The sequence below is a fragment of the Bos grunniens genome, chromosome 18 (assembly GCF_055505025.1).
Source record: "Bos grunniens cultivar Pamir isolate PY7600 chromosome 18, Bosgru_T2T1.0, whole genome shotgun sequence".
Lineage (NCBI taxonomy): Eukaryota > Metazoa > Chordata > Mammalia > Artiodactyla > Bovidae > Bos > Bos grunniens.
In genome coordinates, this window is record NC_141182.1 from 44491451 (window position 1) to 44506327 (window position 14877).

Here is a 14877-nt window from a genome sequence, read left to right on the forward strand (position 1 = left end):
GCTGCCATCAATGGGGTTGCACAGAGTCGGACACGACTGAAGCAACTTAGCAGCAGCAGCAGCAAGGCTGTCACTGGTCAGGGAGCAGAGGTGTGTGGCTGGCCTGTGCTTGCCAGGCCTCCCAGAAGGCAGCTGGCAGAAGTGCCACAGTGCAGGGTCTACCCATGGGCCCTGCAGGGAGGGAAGCTGAGTGTTGCCAACAAGTGGAGAGTGCCTCCATCTCTCAGGAGCTGTGTTCCATGAGGCAAGTGCTCAGGACTGTTGTACAAAATCAGCATGCCCATTTACTGATAGAGAGGGACCATTCACAGGGAGGGTGACACCTGGGTCTACATGATCTGCACATTCTCCTCCTCCAGGCAAACGTGCAGCTGTGCAGAGAGTGAGTTTGTCTGTTTCAGGTAACATGGCTTGGTCTCCATCTCCATCTCCATCTCAAGGAGAGTCTCACAGCGGGAGTGCTGCCAGGATTCCTGGGGAGAGCCTTGAGGGGCTGCTCATAATCTCTCCCTGCTAATCTCGAGTGGACCAGACATGCTTCTAAGAGACACTCTTTTCTTTTTTCTTTTTTTGAAATATTCCTGGGAACTTTCCTTTTGACAAACTGACTCTGAAGAATTCAGCTTTGATTCAATTCCTGTAGATTTCATTATTTAGCACTGAGGTCATTCTCTCCTCCCTCATTTCCCGGTTCTTGGAGTACCTCACTGTAGTCCCCAACTACACACTCACAGCCTTCCTGAGAACATGTTTGCCTTAATTAATTCTCTCTTTAAGAATAAATAGAACCAAACCTTCTGACGTGGTATTTTATTCAGTGACCGTCTTGGAAAAGGTCTGCTTCTTCTCTTTCACAAATAGGGGCCAACCAGACAAGCTCATCAAGATCCACGCAAGCAGGCTCTGAGCCGAGCTGGCACATGTGTGAATGGCCAGGAGGGGCTGGTCTTTGCTGAGATGTGAAGCCAAGTTGGAGGGGACTCAGTTGTGGCCAAAGAATTAAGGAAGTGCTGTAAATTCTCTTCTTTAGGACCAGGGGCATTTGTAGCTCCTGAAAAAAAACAGCCTGCAGTTTCTCTTGTGCCATGCAAAATGTTCAAATAGATAACTGATGTCAATTATACCTCAAGAAAGCTGGAAAAAAGTAAGTAAAAAGAAACAAGATACAGTAAATCTCCTACACATGAATGAGTTCCATTCCAAGAGCATGTTTGTAAGTCCAATTTGTTCCTAAGTCCAACAAAGTCAGCCTAGGGACCCAACTGATACAATCAGTTATACAGTACTGTACTGTAACAGGTTTATAAAACTTTACACACAAATAATGCATAACAAACAAACACAAAAAATAAAGAAAACATTTTTAATCTTACAGTACAGTACCTTGAAAAGTACAGTGGTACAGTACAACTGTTGGCATACAGGGGCTGGCATTGCGTGAACAAGCAAGAAGAGTTACTGAGAGGAGGTGTGATATGATCGAGTTGAAGGATCATTAGCAGTAGGAGATGGAGGGCAAACTGCAATTTCACTCACATCTGATGTTGATGGAACACACGTTCACATCTTTGAAAGTTCTCCAGATTTGTATGTAGGGGACTTACTGTATTAAAAAAAATAGATCGCTCATTTTTCTAAGTGACAAGATAACTATAAATAAATAATAAAAAGAAGTCTTATTCTAAGATCAGTAATATACACCTCTATTAATTATTAAAATATAATAATTTGGGGATAAGTAAGTATTCGTAGAAATGATCATGCTCTAACTTAGAAAATCACTTTAAAATCAGCAGTCAAAATGACTAGTTGAGATCATGGAAATAAACAACTAAATAATTTCTTACTAAATATGAAGTGATCTCTTTTATCTAGCTTCTATTTCATCCATGTCTTAATAAGAGTGAACATTTCGATCTTTACTATCTTGCTGAATATAATTAGCACCTGATTCCTACTCTGTAGTCAGACTAGTTTCCCATTTATATCTCTGACACCTCCCGACAGCCTACTTGACTTGCCTGACACATTTTCAAGGTATTAGGAGGACTCCATGCAGAAGAGAGATTTCTTGTCCTCACTATTTGGGGATATGAATAGGTTTTTGGGAGGCTTAACATTTGGATAGAATCTCTGGCAAAAAAAGGGTGAAAAAGACATTAAAATAGAATTATCACTGGTTTTTAAAATAGGAATACCTTAAAGAAGCTCCCTCAGATACTGGTATACTTAAAGATTTATTTTAAAGTGCATCTATGATGTTTCTGTTTAACAGCAGAATCTGTATAGCAGACAAAGATTTCCTTCATCCTGTCCCAGAGAAATGGCAAATTCTATGACCAAGACAAAGAATGCAGAACTAAGAAGCCATGGCAATTGGAAATAAGAATCTGTATGATCTCACCAGTGAAGAGACTGACAAAGCACTGTGAAATAACAAACAAAAAGGCATGGACATGAAGAACATGGGGCTTTTGAGTCATGTAGTGCTGTGTTTGAGGCCATACCAGTTGTGGAACTTGTTCTGTTGTCCTGCCTGGGTAGGAAAGCAGATTTGAAGCTCCATCTACTATTGAATATAACCCCCAATCTAGCCCAGCTAGGGGCCTGGCTGGAGTACCCAAGGGTTGCATGGCCCATCCTACAGTCCTACTTACAATGGTACTTGAGCAGAGAACCAAGTCAGGAGCTCTGTCCACATGCAAAACCAAGCCAATGGCCTTCTCTGGTCAGAGAACTCAGTGGACATTTCTGCCTGATTCAAGCCCCTAGCCAATAAGCTATGCCATCCTTGGAACCTGTTCTGCCACCCCACCCAGAAAGGGAAGCAGGTTCATTGTATATTCCTGCCATGAGAATAGCCCACAATCCCACCTAACCAGAAGGGTTAACTAGAGCATCTTGGAGACTGTATGGCCCACCATTCAACCCATCTTGCAGTGGTACCCAAGCTGATAGCCCAGCCAGTGAGTGGCTGGGTTGTAGGATAGATATGCTGCTGCTGCTGCTGCTAAGTTGCTTCAGTCGTGTCCGACTCTGTGCGACCCCATAGATGGCAGCCCACCAGGCTCCCCCATCCGTAGGATTCTCCAGGCAAGAGTACTGGAGTGGGTTGCCATTGCCTTCTCTGTAGGATAGACATAAAGCTACAAAATATCATCAAATCACAAAAAAGACAGAAATGTAAGTGAGGAACAAAGACTCTACAAAACAGCCAGAAAACAATGAACAGATAGGCAACAGTAAGTCCTTTCCTACCAATAATTACTTTAAATATAGATGGAGTAAATTCTCCCACGAAAGACACAGAATGACTGATAGATTAAAAAAACAAGATCTAAAGGAGATAAACCAATCAAGAAGATATAACAATTGTACATATTTATGCATCCAACATCAGAGCATCTGTATAAATCAAAAGCTAACAACTAAAAGGAGAAATAAACAGTAACATAATTATAGGTAGAAACTTTAATACCTCACTCTCAGCAATAAATAATCATTCAGATAGGTAGCCAATAAGAAAACAGTGGATTTTAACAGCACTATAGACCCAACAGACAACATTCCCAACAACAGCAGCAGAATACCTATTTTTCTTTAGTACACACAGAACATTTTCTAGAGTATGTTAGGTCACAAAGCAAATCTTGGCAAATTTAAGAAAACTGAAATCATACCAACTGTCTTTTTCAATCACAAGAGTATGAAACTAGAAATAGTAGCTGAAGGAAAGCCAGAAAACTTATAAATACATGGAAATTAAACTACAGAGTCCTGAACAACCAATAAATCAAAGAAATCAACAGAAAAATTTTAAAAGAAAATTTTAAAATTTAAATTTTAAAAGAAGAAGAAATCAAAAGAGAAATTTTAAAATAAAAATTTTAAATTTAAATTTAAAAATTTTCATTTGTCTTGAGACAAATGAAAATGTAAACACATGTAACAAAATTATAGGATATAGCAAAAGAAGTTCTAAGAGGGAAGTTTACAATGATAAATGCACACATTAAAGGGGGAAATCAATTTAATAACCTAAATTTATACCTCAAGGATGAAGAAAAAGAACAAACTAAGCCCACCTGGTGCAAAGAACTGACTCATTGAGAGAGACCCTGATGCTGGGAAAGACTGAAGGCAGGAGCAGAAGGGGGCGACAGAGGATGAGATGGCTGGATGGCATCACCGACTCGATGGACGTGAGTTTAAGCAAGCTCCGGGACTGGTGATGGACAAGGAAGCCTGGCGTGCTACAGTGCCTGGGGTCACAAAGAATCACACATGACTGAGTGACTGAACTGACTGAAGCCCAAAATTAGCAGAAGGAAGGAACAAAAACTAGAGCAGAAATAAAAGAAACAGAGGACAGGAACATAATAGAAAAGATAGGCAAAAAAAAAAAAAAAAAAAAAGGATTGGTTTTTTGAAAAAATAACCCAAATTATTAAACTTTTAGCAAGACTAATCAAGAAAAGAAGAAAGAAGAGCCAAATAAATATGATTATAAATGAAAAAGGAGACTTTACAACTGACACCACAGAAATACAATGAATCATGAGCCTACTATGAAGAACTATACCCCCAACAAATTGGACAACCTAGAAGAAATGGATAAATTCCTAGAAACATACAACCTGCCAAGATTAAATCATGAAGACTAGAAAATCTGAACAGATCAATAGCAAGCAAGGATTGAATCAGTAATCAAAATTCCCAACAAAGAAAAGTCCAGGACCAGATGGTTACACAGGTGAATTTCACCAAATAGTCAAAGAAGAATTAACACCAATCCTTCTCAAACTTTTCCTCAAAAACAATCAAAGAAGAGAGAATACTCCCAAACTCATTTTAAGAGACCAGAATTAACCTGATACAAAGCCATACAAGGACACAACAACAAATAAAAACTATAGGCCAATATCTCTGATGAATATAGACGGAAAAAATCTCAACAAAATACTGGCAAACTGTAATTTAACACCACATTAAAAGACTTATACACCATGATCAAATGAGATTTATCTCCACTCTGCAAGGATGGTTCAACATACATGAATCAGTAAAAGTGATATACCACATCAATATAGAATGAAAGATAAAAAATCATATGATCATCTCAGTTGATGCAGCAAAAGCATTTGACAAAATACAAAATCTTCTCAAATAAAAACTCCGAACAGAGTACAGAAGGAATACATGCCAACATAATGAAGTTCATATATGACAAGTCCAGAGCTAACATCAAATTCAATGGTAAAAGGTTGACAGCTTTTCTTCTAAGAATCAGGAACAAGCCAAGAATGCCCACTCTCACCCTCGTACTCGACATAGTACTAGAAGTCCTAGCCAGAGCAATCAGTCAAGGGAAAGAAATGAAAAGTATCTGAATCATAAAGGAAGATGTAAAATTGTTTCTATGGTTTTATATATAGAAAATCTTGAACACCACCAAAATGTGTTGTAACTCATCAGTGAATTCACTAAAGTTGCAGAACACAAAATCAACATGAAATATTCAGTATCATTTCTATACACTAATAATGAATTATCTGAAAAAGAAATAAGGAAAACAAACCCACTTACAGCAGCATCAAAAATAATAAAATACTTATGGATAAATTTAACTAAGTAGGTAAAAGGTCTCTACCCTAAAAACTGTAACATATTGATGAAATAAATTGAAAACGTGAATAAATTGAAAGATATTCTGTGTCCATGGAGTAAAAGAATTAATACTGCTAAAATGTCCATATAAACCAAAGCCATCTACAATGCCATCCCTATAAAGATTCCAATGACACTTTTTACAGAAATAGAAAACACAATTCTAAAATTTGTTTGAAAGCACAAAAGACCCTGAATAGTCAAAGCAATGTTGAGAAATAAGAATAATGCTAGAGGCATCTCATTTTATGATTTCAAACTATACTACAAAGCTACAATAATCAAACTGCATGATACTGACATGAAAACAGATCCACAGACCAATGAAACAGAATTGAAAGCCCGGAAATAAGCCCATGCATGTATGGTCGACTAATACTGGACGAGGGTTCCAATACTTACTAAGGAAAAGGTAGTCTCTTCAATAAATGGTGCTAGAAAAACTAGATATTCACATGGAAAGGAATGAAACCAGACCCCTATCTTACACCATTCACAAAAATTATGCTGAAATATATTCTGCTTAAATGTAAGACTTGAAACTGTAAAACTAGAAGAAAGAATAGGGGGAAAGTTCTTGTATTGGTCTTGGCAATGATTTTCTGGTTATGAAACTGAAAGCACAAGCAACAAAAGCAAAAATAAGTAAGTGGGACTACATCAAACTAAAATGTTCCTGCACAGCTGAAGAAATAATCAAGAAAATGAAAAAGCAATCTATGGAATGGGGGGAAATATTTGCAAAGTATATATCTGATAAGGAGTTAATATCCAAATATATAAGGAACTCACTCAACTCAATAGCATAAAACCAATAATCCAATTTAAAGATGGGCAGAGAATCTGAAGGGCTTTCCTGTTGGCTCAGCAGTAAAGAAACCGCCTGACAATGTGGGAGACACAGGAGATGTGGGTTTGATCCTAGAGTTGGGAAGATCCCCTGGAGAAGGAAATGGCAGCCCACTCCAGTATTCTTGTCTGGAAAATCCCATGGACAGAGAAGCCTGGTGTTGCAAGAGTTGGACACAGCTTAGCAACTAAACAACAGCAACAGAGAATCTGAACAGGCATTTTTCCAAAGAAGGCATATAGATGGCAAATGGGTATATGAAAATGTGCTCAACATCACTAATCACCAGGGAAATGCAAATCAAAGCCATAATGAGACATCACCTCACACCTGCCAGAATGGCTATTAACAAAAAGACAAAAGATGACAAGTGCTGGCAAGGATGTGGAGAAAAGAGAACCCATTTTTACTGTTGTTGGACATGTAAATTGGTGCAAACCAGTATGGAAAACGTTTTGGAGGTTCCTCAAAAAATTAAAAGTAGAGCTATGGTATGATCTAGCAGTTTTCACTTCTGGGTATATATCCAGAGGAAATGAAATTATTATCTCAAAGAGATATCTACACTCCAATGTTCATTGCAGCATTATTTATTAATACAATAGCCAAGACATACAAACAATCTAAGTGTTCATTGATTAATGAACAGATAAAGAAAATGTGGTATATATAACAAAATATTATTCAACCAAAAAAGAAAGGAAATCCTGCCATTTATGAGTCATGGATGGGCCTTTAGGGCATTATGCTAAGTAAAATAAGTCAGATAGATACAGGCAAATACTCTATGATCTCACTTATATGTGGAACATTAAAAGAAAAAATCAAACCCATAGAAACAGAGAACAGATTTGTGGTTGCCAGAGGCAGCAGGTGGAGGTAGAGGAGTTGGGTGAAGGTGGTCAAAAGGTACAAATATCTAGTCACAAGATAAGTAGGTTCTGGGGATGTAATGTACAGCCTGGTGACTATAGTTAGAACTACTGCATTATATATTTGAAAGTTTGAGAGAGGAGATCTTAAAAATTCTCATCATAAAAATTATAACTATGAAGTGATTAATGCTAATTAAACTTATTATAGTAATCATTTTGCAATATATACGTATATCAATGCAGGAGACCTGGGTTTGATGCCTGGGTCAGGAAGATCCCCTGGAGAAGGAAAGGGCAGCCCACTCCAGTATTCTTGCCTGGAAAATCCCATGGACAGAGGAGCCTGGTGGGCTACAGTCTATGGAGTCATAAGAGTCAGACACAACTTAGTGATTAAACCACCACCATCACCATGTTGTATACCTTAAACTTATGCATAAATTGTATTTCAGTAAAATGTTCAGATCCTTTAGCCATCATCAACTGTACCGTAAAGGATACATTCCATTGGTCTATAATGGTCAAGGTCAACTACAGTGTCTGAAATTCAGGAAGACTGACATGATCCTACGGTTGTGGGACTCAAGTCAACAGGATCTTGCTTTGTGTGAACATTTTAAACCCTCAATGTCTTTACAGCTTCTCTGACTCTTCACATATTCTTTCTTTCTATTATATAAACACTATATGCCTAGACTTCATCTCCACCTGCATGTCTAAATAGCCAAGTCAAATTTAACGTGTCTGAAGCCGAGTTCCTGAAATTCTACCCCTAATCTGCCCTAGCCACAATTTTCCCCATCCCAGGTAAAGGCAGTTCAATTCTTTCTGGTACTTGTGTGAAAAAGCCTGGAATTACTCAACTCTATTTTATCTCAAACTCCATACCCAGTCCATGAATATATTGTGTAAGCTCTGTTTCCCAAATATATCTAGAATCCAACATTTCTCTCTCTACTTTTACCACAGCCACTCTGGTGCAGGTACCCACCTTATCTCTGGGGACTACTGCAATGGCCCCAGTCAGACTCCTGCTTCCACCTACATTCATTATGGTTATTCTCAACATAGCCTGACTGGCAATTATGGACATTACTCTGTCCATGGAATTTTCCAGGTCATTCCCTTCTCCAGAGGATCTTCCCTACTCAGGGATTGAACCTGGGTCTCTTGCACTGCAGACAGATTCTTTATCATCTGAGCCACCAGGGAAGCCCTATCTGACTGGACCTGTGATTAAATAAGTCAGACCATAACCCTTCCATTGATCAAAATTCTCCAGCAGTACCCCATTTCACCCAGAGTAAAATCTGTATATGTTGGAGCCTTAGATGTATTTGTCTGTTACATTGTTGTTGTTTTTAGTTCCCTGCTGTGTTTTTGTGGGAGGTGACAGTGGCCTGCAGTAAATAGCAGGGATAGAGATGAAGAGGGGCAGAAAGACAAGAGAGATGAAACAGGGAAAAGGAAAAAAGTATGCAGCCAAATCTAGCAAATAACTTCTAATACTTCTTAGCTTAGAAAGTCCTCCCTTCTGAGATTTGGTGAATATTCAGTTGAGATTTTCATGTGCTTTTTTAAAAAAACTAATTCATTCATTAGGCTTTGTTGAGTCTTAATTGCAGCATGATCTTCCATCTTCATTGTGGTATGTGGGTTCTTTAGTTGCAGCATGTGGGATCTAGTTCCTTGAACAGGGGTTGAACCCAGGCCCTCTGCATGGGGAGCATGGAGTTTAACCACTGCACCAGCAGGGCAGACACATGTGCTTCTTTGTTATAAGGTAAAGTGTTTTTTTTTGTCTGCTGTTACCATCTCTAAGATGCAAAGATGCCATGAACCCTTTGCTTCCAATGAGTCAAAAGACTTAAGAGAAGAGAAGTGGTGGCAGGGGTAGGGAGGGTTATTTCTCCTTTTGATGCCAGCCCATCTTTGTTTGCTAAATAAATCTGTATTTCACTGACTAGCAACTTACTTATTCTTTAGATCTATACAGAATCAAGAAAATTTAAGCAATGAATATTTATTAATCAATAATTATCTTCTTTTAGCCAGGGTCAAGATAAACAATCCATAACTTACCACTGACTTTTAGAAGAATAGTCACAGAGAAGGCAAAGGCACCCCACTCCAGTACACTTGCCTGGAAAATCCCATGGACCGAGGAGCCTGGTGGGCTGCAGTCCATGGGGTCGCTAAGAGTCGGACATGACTGAGTGACTTCACTTTCACTTTTCACTTTCATGCTTTGGAGAAGGAAATGGCAACCCACTCCAGTGTTATTGCCTGGAGAATCCCAGGGACAGAGGAGCCTGGTGGGCTGCCATCTATGGGGTCGCACAGGGTCGGACATGACTGAGGCGACTTAGCAGCAGCAGCAGCAGTCAACAAAAATACTAAAATTTATCAGTTCATTTTGAACACCGCCAGTATCTGATCAATAGAAAGATTTATCATATTTTCACTACTTTCATAAGTCCCACATTGAAATCTTAATTAATTTTAGTGAGTGAGTAAGTGAGTTAGTGCTCAATCATGTCTAACTCTTTGTGATCCCATGGACTGTAGCCCGCAAGGCTTCTCTGTCCATGAGTTTTTCCTGAGAAGAATACTGTTAGTGGGTTGCCATTTCCTCCTCCAGGGGATCGTCCTGACCCAGGGATGGAACCCACTTCTCCTGCGTTCTCCTGCATTGCAGGCAGATTCTTTACTGCTGAGCCACTGGGAAAGCTCCAGTTAATTTTAGTAGACCCTCCTAAACAATTCCTTCCAACTCTCAAATTACAAACTCACTCACTATAAGAGAGATTTAGGAGAAAATTGACCATACTATTGACACTTATTTACTTTAAATGGCACTTATTTACTTTAAAAAATGTAACTGGAGGGAGAAAACATTTTTAACAACATGCTAAGCATCATATCATTATTCAATTAAGATGATATCCTTATAAATCAGAAAGTTCTTCAACAGGCTGAACGGTAAGTTATTTCCCACGCAAATGAGAAATTAAAAATAGATATTCAAACAAGGATTCTTTAGTCATCTCAACACCAATTAGTGATACACTGCTTAATTTACATATAAGCTGAGTTTGGGGGCATATAACTATATATCGCTTGGCATTAGGTTTTTGATATTTTGGGGAAATGGGAATTTTTGCATATCTTTGGGCAATTGGCTGCACAGATGGAAAATAGTATCACAGATGCAACCATGCTATGTGCCCTACCTGAAAGGAAAGGAGCAATCAAAGTCAGTCTTAACCCCACAGAAGGCTCAACTGAGGTCCTTAGTCACACTTGGTTTTATCCAGAATGGCTTGTCCAAACAAGTTCATAGGTCAAGGCTGGATCCAAAATTCTTCTCAATTTAGACAAAATCTTTTATCAATTTTTACCTTTCATTGGGCACCACCAACTTAGGGAACAGAAGCTAGAAAGATCTGTACAAATTAGTTTCTTTTACTTTATTTTAGGTTTCTCTGTCTTAAGTATTCTACCTTCTAGGGTTCAGGGAACAAGAACATTAGTTCAACATCAGGAAGACTGATCAGATGCTCTCCCCACCTTGCCTTGCCTCTTCTGGACCTGCCATATTTACTCTCCTTCCTGTGAGTGTGCATGTGTGTGGCTAAGTCACTTCAGTTGTGTCCAACTCTGTGCAACCGTATGGACTACAGCGTTGAGGTCCTTTAATGGACCGGAACCTGGTGGTCCAGAGTCAACAATAAGAAGTAAAGGAGAGAAAGAGGCTGATATTCCTTGGTTTATGCAGAAAGCCAATAAAGCCCCTGGCACGGGGCTTGCTCTGTTCACGGAGGCCTCAGGTGCCCTCTCGATAGGATGAAGGCGCAAAGCGCCTTCTCAAGAGGGTCTTAGAAGCCCGGGCAGGAAAGTGAACTCAGAGGGCCTCTGCGCTCCAGGGGATAAGCCTGAAGAAGAGAGAGGGGGAGAGAGAGAGAGAGAAAGAGAAAGAAAGAGAAAGAAAGACACGGGGACCAGAGCTCTGATGGAGCAAAGGTGTTTTAATCAACATGGTGTGGGCATATATACTCTCTTACAAGGTAGTTATTCTCAGCAAAGATAAAGATTAAAATTCCAGACTTACAAAACATAGGTGATCCGTATTAAAGAGAGAGAGAGTTGTAAACAATCACTTTTACAGTATGGTTCACAAGAAGGAAGAGGGTACTTATCATCATATAGAAACACTAATGAAGGAAATGCTTGGATTCCTCAATCCTGGGAGAGGCTTGCCTCTCCTCTTAATTCCAGAATATTCAGGAATTAATAAGGGACAGAGAATTCCTGACAGATCCAAAACAGCACACAGGAAGTCTCCTGTTATATGCTTCCTGACACTATAGCCTGCCAGAGTCCTCTGTCCATGGGATTTTCCAAGCAAACATACTGGAGTGGACTTGCCATTTCCTCCCCCAGGGGATCTTCCCAACCCAGGGATCAAACCTGTGTCTCTTATATCTCCTGCACTGCAGGCAGGTTCTTTATCACTAGCGTCACCTGGGAAGCCCTCTCTCCTTCCTGAATATCTGCCCAAGGTAAGTCACAGCTCAGCTGGGGCTCTCAGTGGTCCTCGATGGACCACCTGATGACAGCTAGGCCTGCACCATTCTTCAGGTCAGCATCACTGAGAGCCCACCTAGGAGAGTTCACATGACCCCATTTTACCTACCCCTTCTTGGTCTACTCCACGTCTCAGTGAAACCAACCTCAAATCTCACACCTGGGAAGGGCTTCCTTCTAAACCCAGAGGTCCCTGTGCTCTGTGATCTCCAGATTATGGATAAAGATTTTTTTTTTAAAGGTAACTGACACCAGTAAGGCTCCTTATGGCTCATCTCTATCCTCATGTGTCTTTTAGCCAGCTTTCTACATGCCAAGACATCAATCCCCACTCTCATTGGGATGAATTCTTTAAAAACATTCTCCATATGAAATGTTGTCAGTGTCACCACCTTGAGCCCTGCAGCTGCTTATGATACCCAGGGACATCCTGAGTCTGATTCCTTCCCTCCCGCCTGCCTCAATCCTCTTTCCCTTTTTTACTTCAATGACTTTTTATGTGCTGGGAACTGTTAGAGCTCTTATTTAATTAATTTTTAATGAAAAAATTTTAACATGATGCCATATTATTTGCTTCAAGTTTTTTCTTTTGTTTTTTTTTTTTGTTGTGTAAGAAATAACACATTACTACTAGAGATGAAGTCCCTGTTTTATTCCTCTATCCCAACCTCCACTTTCCACCCAGTTGTGATTGGAAGTTGGTGTGCATCCTTTCTGTTCATGTTGTTGCATCTTTATAACTTCTGTGTACATATACATATTTTAAAGAGCTTATAGTATTATTTCCCTTATGTATTTAATAAAAGATTCTTCTTATATGATTTAATTTATTTGGGCTGTGCTAGGTCTTTGTTGCTGAGTGGGCTTTTCTCTAGTTGTGGGCTACTCTGTAGTTGCAATGCGTGGGCTTCTCATTGCAGTGGCTTCTCTTTCTGCAGAGCACAGGCTCTAGGGTGCACTGACTTCAGTAGTTATGGCTCATCGGCTCAGTAGTTGCAGCTCCCAGGCTCTAGAACACAGGCTCAGTAATTGTGGCACATGATTAGTTGCTCCAAGGTATGTGGGATCTTCCCAGACCAGGAATCAAACCCGTGTCCCCTGCATTGGCAGGCGGATTCTTTACCACTGAGCCCCTAGGAAAGCCCTGTTTCTCTTACTTTCAAATTTTGCATTATGTCATGCTGTACATCACCATTCAACATGGTCCTCCTTTCATCAAATACATTCTCAAGATTTATCCCTGTTGATGCACATAGACCTAGTGAATAATTTTAACTGCTTTGTACTAATCTACTAATCAAAATACCTCAGTTTTAATCTCTTTTTCCTATTGAGGGATACATAGTTTGCTTTCCTTTTTAATTATCATAACAGTGCTGCAGTACAGACCCTGATATGTCTCCCTATGCATACATTCAATACCTCAAGAGTTTATAACTAGATTTGGGATGGCTGGTTCAAAAACAGTACATGTATTGGACTTTCAATAGATATTACCTATTATAATTAGCTGTTCTCATTTGTACTCTGACTCACAGAGTGACTTCTTGTCTTTCCAATATGTTTTAAAGAATTGTATGATTTTCTTTAAATTTTGATAATATGATGGGCATGAAACACGTCAGTGCTTTAATTTTGAGTTCCCTGATTCCTGGAGAGCTGAGCATCTTTCACACATGTACTGGTCACTACATCTTCTTCAGACAATTGTCTATATCGTTTGCCATTTTCCCCTATGGGGTTTCTTTCTTTCTTTTTTTAAAAAAATATTTATTCTGGATACAAATCTTTGGTCAGTTATGGAGGCTTAAAAATTATTTCTGAAATGGACATGCATTTTAACCTTGGTTTTGGTGACTTTTGTTCTTATGAACTTTACATTTTATTTGGTCTAATTTATCAACTATTTTTTAAAAGATGCTTTCTGGATACTTCTGCTTTAAGAATATCAAGATAGGGTCCTCTATTTTCTACTATAAGTCTTAAGGTTTTACTTTTATTTTGGCCTTTAATTCATGTTGAGTATATTATTGCATATGAAGTGAAGCAGAGGTTCACTTTTCTTTTTTCAAGACAAGCCAATTTTCAAGGGAAAAAACTAAGCAGAGCACTCCCGCTTCAGGTAATGGTGGGCTAGATCCCAATAACCCACAAAAGTTAATTAGAAAACCTGGAAAATGAAAATAAAACCTGCTTGAACAACTAAAGAGCTCTACCATGATAGTACAGAATTACCAGGATAAGGAAAAAAAAAAAAAGAATTAGGATCTGGGGAAAAAGGGAGACTCTGTGAGTAGAGCATACATTTGGGGCCACTTTCCCCAAGAGGCATTTGCCTGTTCTGAGACGGAAAAACTGAGAAGCCAAGAATTAAGCTATAATTTTGCCAGCCTTGAGCATGAGAGGGATTGGTGTTCAGGCCTGCCAAGTGGGGAGACTAGTGATGGAAGTGACTAGCGATGGGAGACTCCCATCACTTTGGCATGGGACCACAATAACTCTGTGTCCTGGTTGAACCATATGTAGGCTCTTTCAAGAATTTCAACTCAACTATAATTTCTGTCAAACACTAGAATTTTCTTCCCTCTCATTATGTACTTGGACTATGTGTGTGGGTATTAATGGGCTTCCCAGGTAGCACTAGTGGTAAAGAACCTGCCTGCCAATGCAGGAGATGTAAGAGATGTGGGTTCAATTGCTGGATCAGGAAGACCACCTGGAGGAGTACATGGCAACCAACTCCAATATTCGCCTGGAGAATCCCATGGACAGAGTAGCCATAGGGTCACAAAGAACTGGACATGACTGAAGCGACTTAGCACACACGCACACACATACATTTAATATAAATTTACATAACTGTAACCTTGCTTATCTGACTTGGCTATGTATTATTTC

General features: G+C 39.4%; 1 long non-coding RNA gene across 1 annotated transcript in view; it reads right to left on the minus strand.

Moving 5' to 3' along the window:
- Positions 1 to 793: 793 nt before the first annotated feature.
- LOC147353603 (uncharacterized) overlaps positions 794 to 14877 on the minus strand; it is a 64178-nt gene continuing 50094 nt past the window's right edge. Inside the window, exon 4 of the long non-coding RNA XR_015145756.1 lies at positions 794 to 1051. This is a non-coding gene — a long non-coding RNA (uncharacterized LOC147353603). The remainder of the gene's footprint in view (positions 1052 to 14877) is intronic.